Source organism: Rutidosis leptorrhynchoides, chromosome 6 (genome assembly GCF_046630445.1).
Source record: "Rutidosis leptorrhynchoides isolate AG116_Rl617_1_P2 chromosome 6, CSIRO_AGI_Rlap_v1, whole genome shotgun sequence".
Lineage (NCBI taxonomy): Eukaryota > Viridiplantae > Streptophyta > Magnoliopsida > Asterales > Asteraceae > Rutidosis > Rutidosis leptorrhynchoides.
Genome location: NC_092338.1, coordinates 278,096,008 through 278,104,362, shown reverse-complemented (window position 1 = coordinate 278,104,362; position 8,355 = coordinate 278,096,008).

The following is an 8,355-nucleotide window of genomic DNA, read 5'->3' as shown; positions in this document are numbered from 1 at the left end:
ATCAAACAATTAGGGAAAAATTGCTTCCTTAAATAGGTTAAGTGATCTGGCCGACCTGATTTGCGCGGTGCGCAAATAAATGCGCAGCGCACATTAGTGAATAAAAGTATCTGCAAATATTAAAAGGTGACGGGTCCACTGATAAAAATCTTTGCTCGTTTTTTTGCTTATCACTTGCCTCAATCACAACCCAAATCAACTCTAAACGTATGTACTGCCGTAAACTCACCATAAACTCAATAAATTAATCAAATGAATACTTCTCGGTTCTCAAACCATAATCTTCATAATAATCGTGAATATTAACCAAAACCGTATCCGAATGGACTAAAAATGACAGATATTGCCATGATAAATATATGAGAAATGTGCAATATCACGTTTACGCAAAATAGGACCATGTTTATTGGTAGGATCATTGCTTCTGTCAATCTTCATATGCTCGAATCTGTTTTTTCTACAATGGGGGTTATACTGGAAATCAAAATTTGGTCTTAACAAAGGTATGCGTTCATCACTTTTATAAAAGTTGCACATGCTCAGAAGGCGGTAGGCGAATTGAACTGTTCAAAAATCTTCGGTCATCCTATCTTTGTGGGGAGACCGAAGAAATCGAGCTCCGGTAGCTTTGATAAATTGAGGTCTGGTAATGTTTCTAAACTGAGATGTAAACTGTTTCAGAACAGTTCGGTTGCAAAATGTGCTTCTCTTGTGGTTTTGTAGATTGATAATGTTGTAACACCGACCATTTTTTTAACACAGCGAAAGTCTTACTTATTAAAATCACAACATTAGTTACATTAGTCCAAAAGCTACTTAACTAAGTTTAACTTTCATAAACGGTGTTACGTTATTACAAAAACAGTTACAATTGTCCACATCAGAGGTACTAGTCAAACATGTCTTCTACATCATGGGCCAATCCCATCAGTAGTACTGAAACAACCCAACCCGTATTAAAACCGGCCCATAAAATTTTTCCTTTTAATACGCGTTAAATAATACTTTAGTTAATTGTCCAAACGGACATACACGACCCGACTAGTTTAGTTTCCAACAAAAACCGAGCATGGTGATTTGGGACTACGCTACCCAAATCCTAATCGAATACAAAAGCAAGATCTTCTAAGCAACCTAGCCAAGATCTCAAATCCCCAAGCTTACCCGAGCCGCCAAGCATGCGAACCTATAAAAAATATCAACAACGAGAGGGTAAGCTAACGCTTAGTGAATGATAATATACTACATACATATATATGTATAAAATGAACACGCCACACAAATATCAAATACCGCATACCGAAGCATCCATGAATACTAAGCATACCGTACTATCTCTAAGCAACAAGCTAAAGATATCAACAAAGTGTAAGTTCACCAACGACGATGTGAACAACGCCAATAAGCTACACCCGGAGGGTTAGCTACAACACAACATTACATTAATATATATAACAATATAAAACGAATAAGGTTAACCCCTTAACCCATTACCGAATACCAAACGCCACAATGAAGATTGGTCGAACTACACGAGCCTTAGTAAATTCGCATCCACACGAGACTACTATCTTCAATACACAACAACCTCGAGGTTGGCCGAACTACACGAGCCTTAGTGAATTCGCACCCACACGAGACTACTATCTTCAATACACAACAACCTCGAGGTTGGCCGAACTACACGAGCCTTAGTGAATCTGAACTACACGAGATCACTACCTCAACAAGATGACCGAACTACACGCGTCATCGTGAATCCGAACTACACGAGATTCACTTTCACAATTCAATAAGATGGCCGAAACTACACGCGTCATCGTGAATCCGAACTACACGCGATTCACTTCTCAACATCAAAACCCTTCGCCATTGGGGTTATAACATCCAAATCACAACCACGTGTGATAACGTACACACAAGCGTGTACCTCGCCAAAGGTGGTCAACCAAAACGCACAAACGTGCCAATTGGACCTATACACAAGTCCATCAAATCCATCTATATGTGAAGTGAGCACTATAGCCGAGAATCACTTCACTCGACCCGCACCCATCCTACACATACGTATACACATAGGATATTAACACTCACCTTGTCGCCTTGAAGAAATGCTTCCAAGTAATCCGCAACTCGTCAATGGAAAGTACCTATTCCATTATCTCAAATTCAACAACACACTTAGATTGGATTTACAAACCAACCCAATTTGACACTTAGTGCAAATTCGACCCAAATGCACCTCCAAGTACAAACCGCGCCCAAACTAACCAATAATCACTAACACAAGTGATAATGGTCCTAATATGCCAATTAAACCCGAACACAAGTGTTAAACACTTATCGTTCTCAAAATCGCCCATAAACCCTAATTTTGACCCATAAGGTCAAAATCTCACCATTTACAAGTTTTGACACCAAAACATATTTATCTCGATTTTATACTTCAACTTAATCCATTTTAAGTTTACAAACCTCATCGAATCGACATTCGGGTCACAATCATCGTCAAACCCTAATTTTGACTCTAGTCAAAATTAGTCAACCACAAGAACCCTAAAAGTCTCCAAAACATCAATAATCGCTAATACTAGTGATTATACACGATCCTCAAGTCTTAAACATGGTTAAATCATTAACCAACCCAAAACCCGCCTCTAACACTTACAAACCCGAATCTTGGTGTTAATCTCCAATTAACAACTAAATGGGTTCCATCTATGAATCATGCAATCAAAAGCACCAAATTTGAATGATGAACACGAAAATGAAATTCGGAGTTAGAGCTTACCACTAGTATCACCGTGTAGCTAAGAACGAGGAGAACAAACTTGTCAACTACGCCAAAGATCAAAACCCGCTTCTTCCTTTCCAAAATCCCACTTGAATCACTTGAGGATTTTAAGTTTTGAGAGAAAAATAGGAAAGAAAAGGAAAAAGAAAATAAAGAAAATGAGTGAGTGGATGAGGTTAAAGCCTCAAATCTGGCTCAAACGTGAAAAGACCAAAATGTCCTTGAACTTCATTTAAAATTACAAGAATCCGGTGCCAGTTCGCACTGTATGCCGCGCCGCGGCCTAATTCGTCGCGCCGCGACCTATAACTAGGTCTGGGATCATTTTATATCAAGCTTCTGATCTGGATTCTTTCGAAACGCCACGCCGCGGATCCATTTGTCGCGCCGCGACTCTCTGCTTTCCCTGATTCATTTTTCTCGCGTACTAACTTCAACATGCGAGTACGCCTTGAACCATCCGTAAACTAGTCGTACGCACACTTTACACCTATAAGTCATGTACGGGGAAAACGGGGTGTTACAACTCTCCCCCACTTAAATTTGATCACGTCCTCGTGATCCTAGTCACGAACCCAAACGGACCCACAATTTCACTAACCTGAAGGTTAATCCAAAGACTAATTACACATTTGCTCGCATTCTGAGACGTACCATACACGTAACAACCGAAGTCTACAACGATCCCTTAGACGATTCTCCTCAAAGAGTTACCCTTAACAACTAAATCGTCGCCCGCGATTTATCACATTCCACAATTACGAGCACTAGCACTAACTCAATCCCTCACATCGGGAAAAACTCAACAAATTTCGTACGAGATTTCAACTCCTAGCGTACCATACCAAGTACATCACTAGTAACAACCACAAACCAAGACAAGGTCAACCATCAAACCGAAGAAGACCGAAATAAAGCGAATCCTTACGGATAACACCAAATCACTAACCATCCATTGAAGTGCGCAACACAACCAATACGCAACTACCGTAACATCATAATCTAACGGCTAAAACCGATAGCGCCCAAAACGACTATGGAAACGCAAATCCCAAGGTGTACCAAATCGACTATTGTCACACCCGTAACAACATGTGAGCGAAACACGGCTATCGCATCACTAATCAGACAATACAGTCCTCACGACCCCACCATCGGCGTATAAAACAACCGATAGTTCACACAACATGGTCCTTACGACCCCACCATTGGTGTATCAAACAACCAGTAGATCACACGACATGGTCCTTACGACCCCACCGTCGGTGTATAAAACAACCGACAGATCACACAACACGAAGGCTGGCCAAAAACACACGCGCCTTAGTGAATCCGAACTACACGCGAGTCACTACCTTCACCACAACAACACTCGGGATTGGCCGAACTACACGCGCCTTAGTGAATTTGAACTACACGAGAGTCACTATCCCGGAGGAATGACCGAACTACACGAGTCATTTGTGAATCCGAACTACACGAGACTCACTCCTCAATACAATGACCGAAATCACACGAGTCATTTGTGAATCCGAACTACACGCGACTCACTTCCGCAATAAGATGACCGAAACCACACGCGTCATCGTGAATCCGAAACCACACGCGATCCACTACCATGATGAAGTCAGCGGACCCCGAAGGTCATGCTTCACCAATCTCAACACCGGATGAAGTCAGCGGACTCCGAAAGTCATGCTTCACCGATATAACACCACGCTCATGATGAAGTCAGCGGACCCCGAAAGTCATGCTCCACCAATCACGTACTACCATGATGAAGTCAGCGGACCCCGAAGGTCATGCTTCATCAATCAATGCCCTTTTGGCCTCGAACAACGAGTAGCGTAACATCGCGCTCTGCTATGCCATAGTGAATCCTAACGGATACCATTAACCATTCACACAATCGAGCAAGAACCGCCTATATCAAACATAGGTACCCAACAATAGTTCTCTAAAAGAGAATCCAATACACACATCCCTTAATCGAGGGATTTCACCTTGCTCGCCAAACACGTCCTTTATCTCTCAACGAGATTTACCACATTACCACCTCGGTGGTAACTTACATCCAAAACCATAAGTACAATTTAATCGAATTTGTATTTTACCACAAATCGACCAAAACTAGGTCCCAACAACATTTTTCGGATCTACCAAAAGCATCATCCGAAATCTCACACTAAAACTTCCTCGTGCGGGAGTGTAACTCCCCCACTTGGAACTATGTCCCATATCCATAACTCGTACAACCGTACAATGCTACCAAAGGTAGACTTTACAAACGATTGGGCTCACACAACCCATCACCATATCTTGCTCCAGCCTTGAGCACACGAAGGATTTAAATCAATCCTTAAACACTTCGAACGAAAAGTGTACCACGATTACACAAACCCCACCCTCGCAATCATCCAATTGCTCTAGTTTGTCAATTTCCACCTAGTCACTCATGTACCTAAGGGTTTCACTCCGGTACCCTAAGTACAATGTAACCACAACACAATCGGAGTCGAACACCACGCTAGTAGGTATAAAAGAGGCACCTAATGTCGCGTCTTATATACTCCATTACCAACATACATCGAGATTCAAAACACTCGATCTCAAGGTTTTCAGCCCACCCGTCCAACCTCACGGTTCATCGACCTCCACATAAAAGTGAACACGCGCTTAACAACCGAACACCAAAACCCATTTCCATGGCTTGGTAGAAACATTTCTCAGATACTAAGGAATGCTTGGTGGCACCAAGTCTTACGCCCTTCGCCCGACAATCAACGTCACCATTGGGTACTTCCATTAGGAATGTCACCTATAACAACAATATGAACAACACAAGGCATTTAATCAACTCAAATTCAAACGGCACTTAATAAATAATCAAAGAGCATATTTATTAAAACAAAACGTACCTTAACGTCTCCTTGCCGCACCCGTCCCCGCTAACTTGGGACATTCTAACTTACGATGTCCTTCTTCTTGGCAATTGAAACACACCATACCATCACCCTTTGGTACCGAACATTCCCAAGACTTGTGACCCCTCATGCCACAATTGTAACATCTAGATGCACTAGAATCCGGTATACCCGTCCGCGTACCACCCGTGCTCACACTCGGACCCTTAGTCCTCTTACTCGGAGCACCATACGAAACAACCCTTCTCTCACTTGAAGGTTCAGTAATCTTTGATCGCGTATACGACTCGAAACCTCTAGCCACGACGAATAATTCCGCAAACGATTTCGCGTGACCCTGGCTAATCTTATTCTTCAAGTAATCATTCAAGGTTCGATAGAAATCTTGCATCAACAAATTATCATTCCCCAAATACTCCGGGCAAAAATGAGCCTTCGCCATAAAGGTCGTCTTGAGAGTATTCAAATCCATAGAACCCTGTTGCAAATTTCGCAACTCATTACGCATTTTCGACAAATCGGCTGAAGTCCGGAACTCCTCGAAGAATTCCTTCTTAAACCCGTCCCACGATAACGCCATAAACGGTTCACCACCGACAAGATCAATCTTACCATCCAACCAATCCCTTGCCCTACCCCGCAACAAACTAGTAGCGAGTCTCATCTTCTTCTCAGGAGGGCATTCAATAGTACGAAAACACCCTTCGACATCCGAGATCCAAGTTGTGCTTACCAAAGGATCCGGTTTCCCGTCATACATCGGGGGTTTAGTCCTCATGAAGCTCTTAAGACAACGCTCCATTTCACTACTACCCCGAAATTCAGAATACTTCCTATCCATTTCTTCTCGAAACGCACTCATTTGCTCCGCAACGGTGGCCGCAACTCTAGAGTTAAACTCCTCGTCATTCGTCTCGATCTCGTTTCGCGTCGTCATTCTAAAGAATGAAAAACGATTAGTCCATGAACGTATAAAACAACACGCATAACACCGCCCCATCTTGCTCAACACTCGTCGTACATCACTTGTTAGACACAATTTGCACCCGTAATAAGGTTTGCAAGTCCTTATTACGCACACACATCGTCTCAACTCGTTAGTACAACGATCGCCTCGCTCGATGATATAACCAACACAACGACGATTCCACGTGATATAAACACATGTAAGGGAATAGCATCAAAACACAAGCCAAAAATCCTAGTAAGTCCACCTACAAACAAGGCACTAACTATAACCTGTTCAGACCCGTTCACCTACAAGTCCCGCAACAAATAAGCACACACAAAAGTCTAAGTCTAGGCACCTATCTCAAGTCGCCTAAATCCCTTAGACCATGCTCTGATACCACTTGAAACAACCCAACCCGTATTAAAACCGGCCCATAAAATTTTTCCTTTTAATACGCGTTAAATAATACTTTAGTTAATTGTCCAAACGGACATACATGACCCGACTAGTTTAGTTTCCAACAAAAACCGAGCATGGTGATTTGGGACTACGCTACCCAAATCCTAATCGAATACAAAAGCAAGATCTTCTAAGCAACCTAACCAAGATCTCAAATCCCCAAGCTTACCCGAGCCGCCAAGCATGCGAACCTATAAAAAATATCAACAACGAGAGGGTAAGCTAACGCTTAGTGAATGATAATATACTACATACATATATATGTATAAAATGGACACGCCACACAAATATCAAATACCGCATACCAAAGCATCCATGAATAAGGCAACTACACTAAGCATAACGTACTATCTCTAAGCAACAAGCTAAAGATATCAACAAAGCGTAAGTTCACCAACGACGATGTGAACAACGCCAATAAGCTACACCCGGAGGGTTAGCTACAACACAACATTACATTAATATATATAATAATATAAAACGAATAAGGTTAACCCCTTAACCCATTACCGAATACCAAACACCACAATGAAGATTGGCCGAACTACACGAGCCTTAGTAAATTCGCATCCACACGAGACTACTATCTTCAATACACAACAACCTAGAGGTTGGCTGAACTACAAGAGCCTTAGTGAATTCGCATCCACACGAGACTACTATCTTCAATACACAACAACCTCGAGGTTGGCCAAACTACACGAGCCTTAGTGAATCCGAACTACACGAGATCACTACCTCAACAAGATGACCGAACTACACGCGTCATCGTGAATCCGAACTACACGAGATTCACTTTCACAATTCAATAAGATGACCGAAACTACACGCGTCATCGTGAATCCGAACTACACGCGATTCACTTCTCAACATCAAAACCCTTCGCCATTGGGGTTATAACATCCAAATCACAACCACGTGTGATAACGTACACACAAGCGTGTACCTCGCCAAAGGTGGTCAACCAAAATGCACAAACGTGCCAATTGGACCTATACACAAGTCCATCAAATCCACCTATATGTGAAGTGAGCTCTATAGCCGAGAATCACTTCACCCGACCCGCACCCATCCTACACATACATATGCACATAGGATATTAACACTCACCTTGTCGCCTTGAAGAAATGCTTCCAAGTAATTCGCAACTCGTCAATGGAAAGTACCTATTCCATTATCACAAATTCAACAACACACTTAGATTGGATTTACAAACCAACCCAATT